Here is an 18,115-nt window from a genome sequence, read left to right on the forward strand (position 1 = left end):
CGGAGGGTGAAAACAGTCCAGTCTTTCTGGATGTGAAACCAGAGCCACAAGAGCTTTGCACATCAGCTGATGTTCACTGCTGACAGCAGAGAGAGCTCATGCAGCACCGCTAGTACGTTTGCAGCTTGTTTCTTTGTGCAGGATCTCTGAATTCCTTCGGCTCCATTACAATAATTGAGTGAAATAAAACTAACAAGCTGTAATCAACAAGAATCAAAATATGAATGATACAGGATGTAATCACATTCTGATTTGCACTGTGCTGAATTTCAGGGCTCAGCTCTGATAGCTGTACTGAAGTTTTTTTTTTTCCCCAAATTTTAACGGGCGCTTTGTGACAGTGATTGAAGTCCACAATGACAGTCAGCTGCAATATATTGTATCAAGCAGTTACAACAGTTACTCTGAAAATCATCTTCCTAGTTAAAAATAAAAGTCATGTTTCTGGACTCTCTCCCCTTTCTGAACTATACTCAGATCCTCGGGGCATGTGTGACTCAGAATGACACATGTAACTGCTCACTAAAATCAGAAAATTACATGAGCTAGAATTTGACTATTTGCATATTGACCTAATTACATGTTTAATAAACCAATGTGCACGACTGTACATTAAAGTAACTTATGTGGTGTAGCCAAGTAATGTAAAAACTAACACCATTTACTGACTAATTCTACAATGTTTTTTTGGTTGAGTGTATTAAAATGAAGAATATTTACCACATAACTGCTCTTCATAAACAGAATTTTGCCCTGAATACTTGCATTGTGAAGAACTGGTACATCGGAAACAAATGGACCAAATAATGAAAAGGAACAAGAGAAAAATGAATGTACAAAGCATATTACTTTCCGAAAAATGGGTGACAGCGAGTTTAGTTCTTTTTATATTTGTGATAAGGTTGAGGTAAGCTTCTAAATTATTTAATGCATTTTTCATCATCATTTCTCGCCTCAGGTCATCACTGTCCACTCAGGATCCTTCCACCAACTCAAACAAATCTGCTGGGGTCTAATGGGCCCCAGCGGACACCGTAAAACAAATCTGTTATCAGCGTGTTCACGGAGAGGCCCGATGAGTACGCAGAACCTTGTGTCCTTAGTCACAGGAATCCTCGCATGCTGAACTGGGAATGGGATTAACAGAAATGCCTCCCCCCGCCACCGTCCTTTTCGGCACACACTAGTGCCGTCAAGGTAACAAACGGGGGTACGACAGCTCATCGAAACGAGGGGCGGTTGAACGTACAAAACGGGAGAAAGTGTTGCGTGACCTCTCTGATGACCTCGAGAGTTACCGTTACACCCCCAATGTGGAACGTTCATTTTGAGCGCTTGAGTACGGCAGGGAGCTGAATGTGGAACTGAAATCCAATTATTTCTCCTTCCGAGCAGTGGTCAGGATACCCATCCCCAGCAAACCCCCCCCCCCCCAAAAAAAAAAAAACACCTGGGGTTTCTAGGTCATGTACACACAGGTCCACGTTTGAACACAGAAGGGGCGACAAAGCCCTGAATGTACACTTCCCGTGCACAAATTTCTGAATGAGGTGCAGGGTGTAGTGTTGTGAGTAGATGACATTCAATGTGGCCAGAGTCATCAACAAATCCATCACAGGCCAGTATGAGCTTCATTCAGCACAGCTGCTGGTTCAAGGAGATAATGCCACCACTCTGAAGTCGGACTCTACTTCCATTCTTCTGCTTTGAATAAAGAAAGGGATGGTGTGAAAATGGAGGGTTTTTAAAAAATGGCCTTCCAATAGAATTTCAAAACATGCTTGTAACAGAACAGGTGTAAATGCATGTTAATACACACATACGCCATATTATCGTAGAAAGAGTTTAACAGAACTGGTTAAATAGATTTTCACATGTGTTTATTTTGGTTTTTTTTAACTACCAAAGTCTGTGAATTCAGAGCACATCTTTTCTGCAATAGAGGTTACTCTTCTGACTGTTTCAGTCTCTCGGTTTCTGTATGTATTACAGGGGGATGGAGTTTAGTCACAGTCCCCTTCATCAGAAAGCAATGTTGGTGAGGGAGATTTAGGACACTCAGCTTGTTTTCCCGTGACACACATCATTGCAAGGTAAAATATGACCGAATAAATAAATGTATAAAAAGTTTCAGTCTTTGTAAATACTTTTCAATCACGTTAAGTGTTGATGAAGCTTAGAACAGTACTTTCCCATCCAATTTCTGAAGCTATCCAGTTTCAGTCACATAATCACAAACAGACATTCAGAAAATGTAAGTAGCCCATTTATATTTAGAAATATAAAAAGCATGTGAATGATAAATATAATCATGCACTCTTCATATCACAATAACAAACAATATTTCTATTTAAAAAACAATTTTGGTAAGAGATGACTAACAATCCTAAAAAAGAAAAATCTATTTCCAAACTAAAACTACATATGGATGGTAAGCAATAAATACCAAACCACATGCAGTCAAACTGCATTGCTGACTGTCTGGACTCATACCTAGTTTCTGTGTATTCTTTTGTCATTTTCTATATCCAACATCAACACCATGTCAGATAGAGGCTTCCTTGAAGTGTGTACAGAATTATTTAAATACTACACTGATAAAATACTAGAGTGTTGATATGACTTGTTTGAAATGTAATATATGAGTGCTCTAATACGATTGAGGTATGCTATACTTTTCTTTCATCATCCAGTTTTGGGTAAAACGCACAATGGAGTTGTCATTGGAGAACAGAAATTTACCAAATAACCTTTGTGTGTGTTTCTAATATTAGCAATATTTGCATGCTGAAAGAGAAGACCTGCGCAATGAATATACTCTCATTCTACTATACTTGTATTATATAGCAGCAGTACCATATAATTGTATATGTTTGTGTTATGAACCTTCCATCACCAAGGGAAATCAGTAAAAAGCACAACAACTATATTTCTATATTGTCAATATAGTCAAACAAGAGAGTGTACACCTGCTTCTAAAACCCCTGATGACACATTACATTTAGCAAAGGAAGTAGTCATTTCACTGCAATGCAACTGATGAGATGAACATCTAGCGTTGGGCTGAAATGATAGCAGTTTAGGGCAGGCAAATAATTGCATTCCACCCATGAGAGCTTCCATGACGTGGCTCTCAGAAGTTGAAATACCATGACATTTTAACTTTCATAAGCTGTACAGTGTTACACTGCTGTGCCATGATTAAATAAAATTGTAGTCCATATTTTCATGTAATAGAACTGAGGAAGATTGTTTAACATTGTGTCAACATTGATACAGAGTATTTTCCTGGTTGGAAACTGCACATCAAGTTTTCTTTTTTTCTTATTTTGGTTAGAGTTCACCTCTAAAAGAAGCCAAAACTAATTTATAGCAATTGAAATTTTAATGGAAATGGATTTTGGCCCCAGGGATTGTGCATGAGAATAGATTACAGAGTTTACCCCCACCCACATGACATTATAAGAAAGACTTATCTGCAGTAATACAGCACTTACTAAAATCCTCAAATACACTGCCCACCCAAAAACATTCAATATGTTTTTTTCCCCCTTCTTTCTCTAAATGTATTGGCAGGAATGTTACATCATCAGAGCTATGTGCACTTTGACCTTAGGTATACAATATCCCCAGAAGAACAACAATGCAAGCCAATAGTTTAACTTCACGATGCCAAACCTCCTGTCTGGCTTGGTGTGTGAGGGGACAAACTCATTTATTTTCTTCAACAAAAGAAAATAGAAAATCCAGGTTAGGTTGCGAGACTTGGCAGACAGCCACAGTCCCATGAGAGTGTCGGTACAAATTATAAGTGAGAGGATAAGCTCCCTCCTTCCTCTATCACTACTGAGTGAAGTAATGAGCCCCATCAGGTTTCCCCATGGCTCAACATAACAAATGGGTCAAATGAATGACTGGAGACACTATTCAAACATGCAGGGAATGCCTGACTCCCGTAGACCGCGGACTAAGCGTTGGTGAACTGGCAAATGAGAAAGGGCATGCTGTCTCTTGTCTCCCTTAAAATCTGATTTCTGTCACGGCATTAATGGCTGCAGTACAAACAAATTAAGTGCGGCTGGCCTACGCTTGCCGTTAACAGTATGGGTGATGCAGAGAAACGACAAACGTTCGGCTGAGCCGCGATTCAGCGTCGAGTCACGAGGAGGAGCCAGAGGGCTCTCGCAATGTACACATTCACCTCAACCGCTTTTTGGATACTTTGAGAATTTTTTATATTGTTGACGGGCAAGCTGGTGGAAGAACTAATGGCATACGAGTGTGAGAAGGACCAGAAGGGCTGATATTTAGCACCTGATTAGCACCATAGAAGACAGAGGAGCAGGACCATCTGCTTTGCATGTGTTATCTTGATCTATGCCAAGGACTGTGGTTTAGGAGGCAAACAGCAGGATATGGGCCGGATTCCTAATCCCCCCCCCCCTCCAAACCAGATAATTCCATGACAGAAAACCTCAGAAACAAATCATTATCCATCTCTCATGATTGCATTAACGTAATATAATCAGAACCATTCCCATTCACATTGCACAACTCCAGAAAATTTCCACTAATTCTGGACAGTCACGACCAGATTTTTCTCTTTGAGCTTCACATAGGTCAACACAATATCATCTATCTCCATCATTAAACCCCAAAATGTCCAAGCAGATTTCTGCTATGAATCTGATTATTCATAATAACTAATGAATTAGAATAATCCAAACAGCTTAATTGGCAACTGGCCTGGTCGATGAGCTATGACACATGCATCTAAAAAATACACAAAATTCTCTGGCATGAGAAGCAAAACAACACCAGTGAAGTTTAAGTGAATTTAGAGTGGTAGTAAAAAAAGGTGAGGTTGATTTAAAGTGGCTGTTGGCAAAAGTGGTTATTCTATATGGTTTAAGTCATTAGAAGACACACATGGGAAGATTCAAATATTCAAAATGAAAAGAGCATTCTTCAGTGAAACCCTTTTATTACTGAAGAGCTGTTTATACTCTTGTTAAAATGAAATAATAATAATAAAACACTTCACTGAGAAGATCCCATGGGAAGGCATGTCTACCGTATGGCACCATGAATCAGTACTTGAATTAGGGCAGGGCACATTGCCCAGAGGTAGTACCCAGTCAAACACAGATAACAGCACATTCTGTGACTTTACTTTGAGCACTTAAAGAAAAACGCAAGTCCCATAAAACCACTACACGATAATGCTTTTTGCACTAGAAGTAGAGTCTGGTATAATGGGAATGGTTAATGCAATAAATAAATTTTGCATAGCAGGCTTTTGCATTTTTGCACCTGATGCAGACTCTTTCTGGATGCTTTTCTCTCTTCTATCAGCACTTTTAGGGTGTTGAATAATACTGCCTACAAAATGGAACTGATCTACCATAGTTTACTTCCCGACTAGTCTATTTTTCTGCCGATGCAAAGACAGAAAATAGCCTTGTGCATTTACAAACATTAAACAGATATTTTCTGTTTCTCCAGTGTGTGTATGAAGAGTCAATCGATCGCAATTTCTCAGGGATAAATGACAAATTTAATGCATGGCAGCCAATGTTTTCCACTGAATATTTATGTAAGATTTGATTCGCAACACCCGGATATATAAAGTAATCCTCACACTAGACTTGCAGTACGGAGAATGGGCATTATCTGCTACTGCAGTGGACTGGTGAGTATTTCAAGTGTGCTTATCTTATTTTCCCAGTAAAGCACTTAAAAGTGAAATATTATCGTGTGTGAGGTTTAGAGATGGTCACCACATTAAGCAGGTCAAATGAAATGCGCCTGTAATTCAGACAAGCCAGAAGTCCAGCCACACTGCCTTCCATTTCAGTCACTTTTTCTTTATTGGAGAAATAAACTGAATTAAGTTGTCCAAAAAGCAAAGAAGAGATTGAAAGAAGTGACTGAAGATATTCAGTTATGGACACAATGAGAGTGGACTTACAGAAATACTGCCTGCAGGAAATGTAATGTCCAATTGTAAAAAAAAAAAAAAAAAAAAAAAAAGGTCATAACCTTGGTGGTGAGTTCATGTTTTTGCTTTAAAAAAGGACAATCATTTTGATAATCAAATAACTGCATATTTTAAATTGATGAGCAAATGTACTATCACAACTGATGTCACAATGAAACAATACAATACTATAACAATACTATTACAATACCATAACATTACCAGGTGCAGTTTTACACTCTCAAAATTTTCTTGTATCTTGTGGCGTTTTATCAACAAAACTATGGTTGTAAGTTATGATATATATATATATATATATATATACCCCTATAGTACATTTATTTATAGTATTTTACAGCCTGCATCAGAGCAGATATTCTGCTGGGAGGGTAAGAACAGCAGTCTGGCAGAAGTGTGAGAGACAGGTTTCCACTTGATACCCCTCCGAAGCAAACACGGCTCGCAGTTCCCGCTGCTTTCCCAATACCGCTACGGCCTCTCTCCCCGCCAGACTGCGGGGCACCGGGACAAGACCAGACTGACCACCGGCGCGGCGCGCCCGCTATCTAATCTGCAGGTGTGGAGAAACATTCAATGGCTGCCGGGAAGGGAGGGGAAATTAACTTCCTCTCGCTGCAGTCTCGCGTCCCCGTCCCCCCCCCCGCCCCCGCCGCGCCCGCTCGCCCGTCGCGCAGGTGACTGGCAAGGCCGAGCGGCGAGTCTCCGTGCTGAGCGCGGGCAGAAGGGGGGGAATGGGGGATCTGACTGAGAGAAGACGACGGCCATACTGGAATGGCCGCGCCATACCACCAGCTGGCCACGCCATGTTTCTTGTGTCGTTCGGGTAGCCAAGAGAAACCAGAGCCTTGCCAGAGCAATCATGGGAATGAAAATAAAATTTGAACAAAAATATGTTTTTGAAAAAATAAACAAGTAAAAATAAATGGCCAGCATTCACAGTCAGTTTAAAATTAACATGCCTTAAACGTTACATGTTTGTAAGTACCTAGATATATATTTAATATCTTTTCTCATGGATTCATGGATCATGGATTTATCAAATAATAATAATAATAATTATTATTATTATTAAAGTCATTTTACTTTTTACACACATTAGAAAATTAAATTTTAATATTTCTTTTTACTTTTCCCTTTGGCCAGTGTGCAGATTTTGCCCCATGATACTGCTGGGTGAGGGCACTCTCACCTCAGTCAGCCACGCTGGCTTATTTCACCTCCAGTTCTTCTGGAAGTTCTACAAAGAAAACCCTCTTCTGCCCTTTATTTCATTTTATTTTTGGCTATTTATGAGTCCCATCATTACATATATAATCAGGGAGCGTGTTTACACTACTTTGTTGAGCTGGGATTGCTGCACCGATGGTCACAGGAAGCACAGATGGGACGTGGACAGTTTTTCATTGCCTGTTCCATACGATGGAGCCCGACACATCTGGTATGCAGCGAGAAGCATCTTTGCACTAATTTGTTTGTCACTATATATTGAACAGACTATCTGTCATTCTGTCATGCTTTGGTTGCCTGGTGATGTTTGAAGACATGGCTAGTCATAAGTTTCAGATGCTGGCCGCTTGGGAGCCACTTAAAGCAGCAGGCTGACTGCAGAGAGGGAAGGAGGGGGGGTGGGGGGTGGGGGGTAGGGGGTAGGGGGTGGAAGGGGGGAATGGGGGGGTGAGGGAAGAAATGAGAGAAGATCTTGCCACAGCTTAGAAGAGCACCCTGTTTTCCAATTCAGCGGGAGAAATGCAAGCTTCATAGTAGTTTTATTTCCTTTGCAGAAGGGAACTAGTGCTTGAATGACATGAGCTCCAATTCACAACTGAGCGGAGTCACTGTTATAACTTCATTTCATAATTACAGTCATTAAAAAAGGTTTTTAATTAAAAAAAAAAAAAAAAGGATAAAATATTGTTTGCCAAAACCTGTCTGTGGTCATATGAGGATTTACTAAGAATGTCTTAGAGAAAGTTAGTGCTGCCAATTCATAGTGACACCACGCGTCAAAAATAAGGAATGATGACTGCACCTGTAAATGAGAATGTGTAACTGAGGGTCATCTTAAGGTGCTAAAATGTCTGCCCATCCTCCTGTCCGGCCTGATCCAATTTCTTTCGGAAAAATCCCAAAGCAAAATTGCAATAAATACAAACTGACAGCTCATAATATCCCTCTTCCAATTCCATGCGCTGTACTAAGTATGATTCAGAGGCAATTAAAGAACCGTTTGATGTTGACACATTCAGACTTCCAAATTATGTGGAGACAGGCCATTTACAATAGTATGTGAATGCATGTGTCCATTTATAGTGTATATCAATCTGAGAAAAATAAAAAAACATGTCAAATATAGGGTGAAAAATAAAATTATGAGTTTGGCAGTCACAGGACCTTTTTTGAGCCAAACTCTCACAGGAATGGAAATGTGGAAGCATTCGTTTGGTTTGCATTTGCGTCATTCAAGAGCTCAAAACGCTGTCTGGCAAAATCACAAATCTCAAAACACAAATTTCTGAATTTTGAAAATCGCATCACCTTGTAAATACATCCAATACAAATGGAAATTATTAGTCTGCAATGCTTTCAAGGCTTTTTGGTGCACTTTGGGGAAGCTCACATTTATAATGTATGCCGTTATCACCGTTACCGAACAGCATTACCCGAATCGCAACCGCGGCTCTGTCCCACATAAACATGTCACGCGGCAGCGTGGGTTTCGTTCGCTTTGTGCCCGAAAAGTTTTTCAGAACTTCTGAAAAAATAAATAAATAAATAAATAAATAAATAAATAAATCACTGTGAAACAGGCCCGAGTGAGATAGGAAGTGGAACAGAATCAGTTCGCCGACAGTCATTTCCTCGCCGCATTTTTCCAAATCTCACGACGCCTGGCTTGCTACGGCGCGCAATCTGTGACTAAAAACCACCTGACTGGCCCCGTGTCCGTTCGAGCAGAAAGACAAACGGTATATTTATACACGTTGTTCCCCCATTTCCACCATTATCAAGCCGCTTCTGAATAATACAATATCTACTGTCACTGCAAAGACAAGTTAAAAGGATTTTGGTGTAATTCTTTTTTTCCCCAAGACTGAATTTTACAGTAAAGGCAGTTGATGAGTGGCACCATGCTTGTCCACGTTCCGTATTTTTAGAAAACACGTTCCTCTGAGTGTACACAATTGCCTATTCTCTGATTAAATTTATTTATATCATTGGCCTTCAAAGCAAATGTCCCTGAACCATACCTGTGGGTCTGCTAATAAAATAAAATAGTATACCTGTATTGAATCCACAGGAATGGGAACTGTGCTCCTAATATGTCACTGCTTGAAAGACAAAGTGTAAAATTTTCAGGATAAATCTCTACATACTGTAGGGTGCCAAACATAATGGTTCACAGAATTAATCCATGTTACTTCAATAGCCCCTTTCCAAATCGCATGTCTGTGTTTTTGGGGCGAATCACTGAGGCATGAACATTAGGGAAATGCTATGATATTACTATGATGAAAAGGGGCTTATTTGTCACTGTTGCATTAGGACGCTTCTACGTTGCATATGTGGAACACCTGACTCGTATTAAGATGGCGTGTTTTCTTTTTCATTTTGTTTCCGAAAAAGGCAATAAAGCCATTTTCAGAAAGCGGAGAAATCATATTTAACATTAAGAAACGTGCTATCAGCTCACTGACATAGAATCAGCTTATGTACTTAAGGCTGTCAGGATATACACCCACACACAGTCAATTCCCTGCATTGACACGTTTTGTTGAGTTGAGGACCAGTCGCATATAAGGCTATTTCTTTACCGTACAGGCCAAAGTGATACAATGATTATTCTATATGTTGGTGTTACCTCTGAACTTCAGCTTTTGACTGCATAATCTGACAGTACACTGAAATGCATTATTTAACATCAACCTATATGTGACATTTCCTTGACCTACTCAACCATGGCCTAAATGTGTGCTGTCTGCATATGAATTATAGCACAATCTGTATTTTACTATTAATTGAGAATAATTGTTTAAAGAGACAAAAAACGTCCTTGCCTGTACAAATCAGATTTGAAATTAAACAGTGAAATGTACTTTGTCTGGTTACCGTCTGCTGGGCATTGGTTATATGCCCTAAACTGTAGCGGAGAGACGTGTCAAGCCCGGCTAGATGAAGACGGAAGATAAAGGGGCTTTAAAATAAGCCGGCTGTGGAGTGGCACGGAGTTAACAGGGAGATATTAACATCCACTTAATGCCTCCACAAAGGGAAGCATCCCGAGAGGTGCGTATCTTTAACGGCTACCTCTCCGTCTCGTCTCCGGCTCGGGAGCAGGCGACGCGGGCCCCCCTCCCTCGCCATTCTGTCCCGGCCCTGGCATCCCTGAGGCTGCCTGATTTACGATCGCCCCCCTTCATCCCCCGGGAAGAGAGATCATGAGGAGGCTCCTCTGTGGCGCAGCGTCTGCCTACGCATACGTAACATCCGGCCCTTCACAAATCCCAGCGATATTCTGCAAACGCTCTTTTATAGACACGGAGGGAATGAGAGAATTTTTATTTTTTTGCTTATATTTTACTGCCATCAGCAGGTTTAAAAAAGTTATTGTTTTTTGTTGTGTTTTTTTTTTGCCATATTTGATGCATGTTCAAGACAACTGTGTTACTGTAAAGGCTGTACAGTAAAAGAAGGGTGTCGGACAAACCCAGTCCATGCTTTTTATTGACGAGCTCAGATCCGCTCCAACCACAGTTTCTATTGTCCTGTTTTTTGGGGAGTGAATTTACACAATTCTATATTTTGCAGCACGGAACTAATGCGTATATTAAACTTGCAACACATATACATTTACATGCAGTAATTTTTACATTGAGCCTTGCATTAATCCAAATACAAACACAAACACATATACTGTACACACACAGGTGTGAATGTGTTGTGTTAAAATACTACGATAATTCTACACTATACTTAAATAATAATTTGTTATTATTAGATAGCACTCTACCATTAAATACTCAAGTGATCTCTAAATACTAAAATGCAGATTGTGCTAAATGAGCACCAGAATACCCCATGCTTTTGGCTATCATAACTTCAGCTCAAAAGAGGTTTGAACTTAACCGTTCAGACTCACCACAGCCAATTAGCCTTACAAATGAAGAGCTTACTTGGGAATCAATGGGAAAATGTCAGTGTTGTTGTGGTGTAGACAGCTATTACTGTATGTATCATACAGTGTATTCTATGAAAGACTACATTAATCTGAACAAGAAAACTATGTAATGGCTAATGGCCTTTGATGCACATGATGCACAGGAAAGATGCACAGGAAATGTTCAGTGATTAGTCCTTCGCCCCCAGAAGGGCTGGTCTGGTACGAAGAACTAGGCTTTTCCACCCGTAATTCACTGGGTGATCTGAACCACACTGTCCCACCGACCCACAATGACCTCTGTCACAACTGCCTTTTTGTTTTTTTTTCCTTATTTTTCCAACATGGCAGTGCTTTAAGTGGTTCTCCTTGGGTCAACAATGACCCACCTCGAGAGGTAGATTGACCCGGATCAAGAAGGGGCCGACAGGCCTGTCAAAATTTCTCAGAGAAGACACACAGTACAGAAGATGATAGGCACATTTTTTCTAAAAACATTCTGAAGAATTAAATGTTTCAATGTCAAATTCACATTCTCTATGGTATTCCTGTAATACGGTCCTACTGTGTTATGTAAATCGTAGACTATGCCTCAGATGACGATGGAGCACCTCACATTGCTTACATCATGTTCAATGGACGACAACTAACCCTCACCAGAAATTTTACATTTAACATTACATCCGCAGAATCGTATAAAAAAGGATCTAACTTGATTATCATATTCTCATTCACGATTGTGGAAGGTGCAGCAATTCTAAGCTCAGACTGCAGTAAAGGATACTATTTAATGCACCTTCACACCATCGCATGAGTGTGTGTGTTAAGTTAACCAAGAGGAATGACTGACGAGAAATACACGAGACACCTCTATCCAAATAAACTGCAACTAAACGACTGGATTTATGTGACGAGAGTGTACGGGGATCCTTGGCAGATGAGTGCCTGTAGCGTGCTCTCCACTTTGTACAACGTGACAATAAAGAAAAGCAATCATCCGACACACTCTGGCAGAATGCGATTGTACCCTCCCATCCCTGATCCATTGAGATAATGAGAATTTCATGAGTGCGACACATTCACACATCTTAAAGTTAATTCAAAGTTTTTGCGGTTCATCCTCACCTCTGACTCGAACCGCTTAATTTAGCGATTTAGTTTTGATTCTTAAATAGCATTGTTGGTATTGAGGGTAAGCCGGAAAGAATTGCAGACATTTTGTGAAATGAAAAGAAATGTACTGTAACAAGCACTTCAATTTGTAAGACAAAGATAAAAGTGCATGGCAAAGCAGAAGGATTAAATTCTGCCCTGCTATCATAAGCAGTGAGTTACATAGATAGTTCTCAGTGATAGCATTCTGAAAATACATTAAATTATATTTCTATACAGTAGCCTACTGTAATACAACCAATTCAATGCCAAGAATGCTACTGAGTGAATAAAATTGAACTATCTTACTTATTGCATATACTAAATGTACATACTGTAAATTATGTGACTTTATAATAATTGGTTACAAATTAATTATATGAACATGGAAATCACTTAAGGTAGCAAACAAAGTCAAATCTGAAATATATGATAATCACTGGATACATAGGGTGGTTTTCATTAACACTTTCTCCTTATAATTTTTTTGTAAGATATAAGAAATGAATTGCAAACATTAATGCTTCATTTCAATGACCTGCCTGTTAATCTGAGCTAGGAAAGCAGAAATGACTAATTTGACACGGCTAACTTTTCTTCATGCCTTGTAATTATAAAACCTCATTAAGTTCATTAAGTCATCCATTGTGTAAAGGGATTTGTTTTACATACACCACCAATGATGGTGTACTCCATTATTCATTCTCACTCTTGTCTATTGGACCACAGCTATTCAAATAAGAGAGAGGCCGTGTAGAAAAATATAATTTGGTGTTTTCAGAGAATGCTTCACCAAAGAAACATCTTTCAGTTACGAATGTAAAATGGCCACAGATGGCACGAAAAATGCAACGCAGGACACTGATTTTTCCACAGCTAATGTCAAAGTACCCCTCCGCTCACACACGCACACAATAATACACAAAAAAAACAAATATGTTGATGCACAATTCACAGCTTAACAAGACCTTACTCCCAGACTCATTTCCCATCATTCATCTGGAGTCGCTGGTGGGAGGGAATACCGCGCGTGGCCTCGGAGCGGCATTTTAACAGATGACTACACGACACGGAGGAGGGCTCTTAGGTTTGCCCCCTGAACCCTGATGATTCCAATTTTGGTGTCACTGAAAGCAGTTATCTATCATGGGCTGTATTACTTAGTGGGCCAAGTGGCAGGGATATTCATCTCTCTTCCAGCCACAGGTCAGACCCAGAGATAGTATGAATTTGCCACTACAGCAGAACCTGGCAAGACTCCCAGCCTGCCCAAAACATAGCCTGAACTCACGAGACTGGACATGGTTCTGCTACTACGGGTGAAAAGCAATGTAGGGTATCATCTTGTATGTGATGATGACTGCACGTGCCTTAATACTCCATCCCGAGTTCAATTGCCAAATCAAATTATTGCATGGCTGGTTCCATGTGAATCCACAACGCTTTCATTTTTACATGTAACATGCATATTGCAGCTGAGTGCATAAAGCTTGCCCAGTACATTAGTAGTTATGAGTTTAGTGGAACTAGGATTACCATGATAATAATAAAAATCAAGAGAAGCATAAGGTCTACTGTTAAAATGTAAAGATATTCAAATGTTAAAGCATAGGTAAAAATGATAAATATATGGAGGAGGGAGGTGAGCATTAAATCTAATTTGTCATGGTACTTTGTCTTTCATAATGAGGAAGCCATTTAAGCAACAATTCAACTGTTTTATTATTGCAGTGTTTCACTCATTTTACTGACCGCAGTGCACTTTATAACATAATGTACCATTTGCTTATATTCACCGTTAGTAGGTAAGAGTGAATGTTGGCCATCCAGGTGAAATGAGGAGAAGTGACATTCCCTCTATGAGTGTGTGCCTTACGAATAGCTGTCACACAAGGCCAAAGGTTTGTGCAGCATGTAAAGCAAAGCCATTACTGATAATTACAAGAGAACGAATTCACCATAAAATCCATATGCAATCCCCTGATAAGCAATCCCGAAGCACGCTTGTTTCTCTTTTAACCTTGCTCCCAGCACTCGCCTCATCTAAAATGTGCATGGCTTTATTCAGATTCGGCTAAACTCAATTAAAGATAAATAAATGAATAAATCAGCGGCTGGGCTCGTCCCGGATGCAGCCCCTCCGTCCCCCCACTGGCCCGCGTCCTGATGAGGGGACTCGGGCGGGTCAGAGGGGTGAAAGAGAGGGGTCCGGAGGGCTCCCTTTCGCCGGCTCAGCACAGCCCGCCGTGGCGAGGAGACCGCGCAGGCTGAGCGCTCGCCTTGCCCGAGCCACGGGAAGGCGCTAAACAATTTCACGCTCCCCGTGGGGCCGGAGGTGGCGCCGTTCGCAAGGGGGGGGGGGCGGAAGCGAGGCTCTGGCGCATTTGTTTCATCCGACTGAACCCCGGGCCCATGGGGTCCCAAAGCCCATGGGGTCCACAGCCAACCTCCGCCATATCACAGTGCCAAATACAGAAACAAGGCCACAGTCTGTAGCCATTATTACACAAACAGTGGTCTGTACTCTGTATTCAATCAACTAAACTTTTTTTTAAGATAAATTTTGCTAAGTCAAAGCAAGTACATGTATATATGTTTTTCTTCACAAGTGAAAGTGAAGTTGACAAACTGCACTTAAGTATTTGTGAGTAAACGAAAAAAATTCCACTTCCTTTTACCTGTGAGTCAGAAATGTTGATTTAATCCATTGCAATGTAACATTCGGAAGCATTTAAGTACACAATGTCTTGAACTCAATTCACATTTGTCCTTAACTTTGAAAATAAACACGAGTGCTTCTTTATACATTGTGAGTCACCGTTAAGCCCTCAGTCATTGTGTGGTTGGAAGGAACTGCACTAAAAGCTACATATTGAACTGTTATCAACAATAAACCGCATTAAAGATGTTTGTCTGCAATGGCCTTTAATGTGAACCGTGCAATTCTCAGTGTCAACAGTAATGCCTCAACCCCTTCTTGAGACAGAAAGGTAGAATGGCAAAGAATAGCATTTCTAGCTCAGAGTCATTCTGCGTACATGTGCATTCAAACTGACTAAAGAGGTGTCAGGACTGGGAAAACCACAGTAATACAAATGGGAAAACATTATGTATTATGTTATGTATTCCCCTGACTACACGAGAAACATCATAACTGCAAAAATTTAGCTATAAGGTTTAAACTCAACATGAATAAATGAGAAGATTCCTCCCAGTGCCTGGTTATTTAAAATAATGGAAAAGTAATTAAGCAAACTATGAACGCTGTTTGAGACAGAAATCATATCAGCGTGTCCCAAGATTGATGCAGCCTGCAGCCTTCATCGCAGTATGCCTTCTGATTGATATGAGAAAAGTACAGAGCAGAAGAATCTGTTGTGTCTTACTTACCAACGCCACACTGCTCCTCATTAACCTTTAAAGAAGATAAGTGTGATTTAAGTCTATATTTGAACAGCAGTTAAAGGATGAAGTACCTCCTCTGAACACCTTTTTTTTCCATCACTCATTCATTCAACTACATTATGAGAATTAAATTCAAATTGAAATTGCACCTGTAAATCTACATAGATCTGCCACCTGATCCACCTTAATTAAAGTACACGCATTCAGAAGCACATTATTCCTGGCACTTGCATCAAGGTTAAGAGGTGCACCTCATGCGTAATGAGATTCAGGATAATTCACTGAGTAATTGTTAACAACATGTTAGCATTTTATCTGTCGTTGTAAGTTGATTTTTTTTTCTCCCTTTCCCCTCCAAACGATAGCAAAACAGATGCTTGTTAGCGAGGACACTCAGGTAGAAGGCGGCTAATTTACTGCGCGGTGACTGCTTCCCGTTGCCTTTGCCAGATGTGCGTCAGCCGTGGAGAGAGGAAGGCTCGTGGTTTACGGCGCCGCTGCGGCGTACCCCTCTTATCGGCCCGAACATTCGCCGACGTCAAGAGCCAAGCAAATATTTACTCAAACTGTGTCAAGATAATTGGCGCAAGGTAATTATTTATCCACTCAGGTTGCCATTTTAATGGCAATATCAGATGACGGGACTGTGAAGAATAAACATGCGTATGCACGCGCATACACACACATTCACGCATGCACGCACACACACACACACACACACACAAAACTAAACATATGCTGGGTCATTCAAAGTCATACAAAAGGTTCACCACTTCATTTTAGAGACATTAGTCTTTTACATTGACTACACATACATGAAGAAACAATGGCTTTACAAATGTCATTGCATCAAAATAGTGTGTGCATGTATTGATATGTGCACGTCATGAAATAACATCACTTTCATCAGCATGGATTTGTAAATGTTTTCCTTTTTCTTCATAGATGTCAGCAGACATAGATACAACCTTTGCCATTGACCCAGGGCAGTGCAGACTAGTGTGTGCTTACGTCTGAAGCACAGACATGAATCACAGGACTAATGAAACTCAACAGGATGACTGGGGGCACCCAAACGTGCAACAGGGGTCACCAGTGCGTTATTCATTAAACAATTTGCAGTTATTTACATGATTCATAGACTGGTCGGATCAACAAGTCTACACATACATTTTCTACACATACATTTTACAAAACGTGCCCCTTCCCCTTCATGTTGAGGTATTTATGTAATTATGTAATTTCCATGTATACCATAACAGGAAATGGCATTATCCAATGAAGCCACTAGTGCAAACGGCCTGCTCTATATAAACGTGTTAATTCATATAAAAAGGGTTGAAATCAACTGGACACATTGTCTTTTATGGACAATGGCCCAAAAACAACAGACAATCACATATAGCCAGGAGCCAGGCCAATGATACACTCATTAAAGTTCAATTCCAGTTGAACTTTAATGAGTGTATCATTTGCCTAGCTCCTAATCTTTATAGTTATTTTGAAGACCCACATACTCCATTGTTTCCTTGACAACTAAAGGGCAACATCAAAATAGCAGGAATCATGCTCCAGCTGCACAGCTCTCCTTCTGCGTAGCCATTAATGGAGAGATATAAATATAATAGCTGAAAGGCTATTGGCAGCTGCTTTAATCTGGGCAGAACACATGTGATTCACACCACCTATGGTTTATGACCAAGGGCTTCTCACCGACTTCGAATCGGCCTCCTCACCATATCAAATGCACCGTCTGGAATCGATGAGTGAATAAATAAATAAATGTGGACTTAAGGGGGGGTGGAGGTGGTTAAATAAAAGTGAATAACAGAAATGTTCCACTGGCCACCTAATCACCTCCCAGGTTAACTATTTATCTCTCTTCCCACCTCCTGTTAGGTTCCTCTATTTACTGTAGTGCTTTGGAAAATTAAAATGTACAAACGTGAATGTCTGTGACTGAGTGAGTGACTGAGTGAGTGATGAAGTTACACCATTGGTCAACCGGATAACGTGTGTTAGGTCCAGCCATATACTAGGTTTTGACCTGGTCTTGTTATTATTATTATTATTATTATTATTGTTATTATTAGAACAGCTAAGTGTTTCCTGATTTCAGAATGCCTCCGCCTATGGCAACACAACATCTGCAGCAAAGGCACGTCTGTACCATTTGCAGATAGTCAGGGTGCATCTGTGTGATCCATCTGTGCTCTGAGACGGTAAGGTAATCCCAAACAGGGGAAACTCAATCCCAAAAACCAGCCAATGGTTATCTCTCATACAAACAAAGTGAAATAAATGTAGGCTGGTACTTCTTTTTACTGTTAGCAGAGCTGCAGTAGACATTATTTCCCCGTTTTCAGCTATTTACTACAACAAGGAATTGTTTCCTTTACTTT

The 18,115-nt window shown here is 40.3% G+C and overlaps 1 protein-coding gene across 1 annotated transcript in view; it reads right to left on the reverse strand.

The window, feature by feature from the left end:
• Positions 1 to 18,115, reverse strand: part of adarb2 (adenosine deaminase RNA specific B2 (inactive)) — a 149,200-nt gene that overhangs the window by 58,003 nt on the left and 73,082 nt on the right. The gene's annotated exons all lie outside the window — the stretch shown is intronic.

This window comes from Anguilla rostrata, chromosome 4 (genome assembly GCF_018555375.3).
Source record: "Anguilla rostrata isolate EN2019 chromosome 4, ASM1855537v3, whole genome shotgun sequence".
Lineage (NCBI taxonomy): Eukaryota > Metazoa > Chordata > Actinopteri > Anguilliformes > Anguillidae > Anguilla > Anguilla rostrata.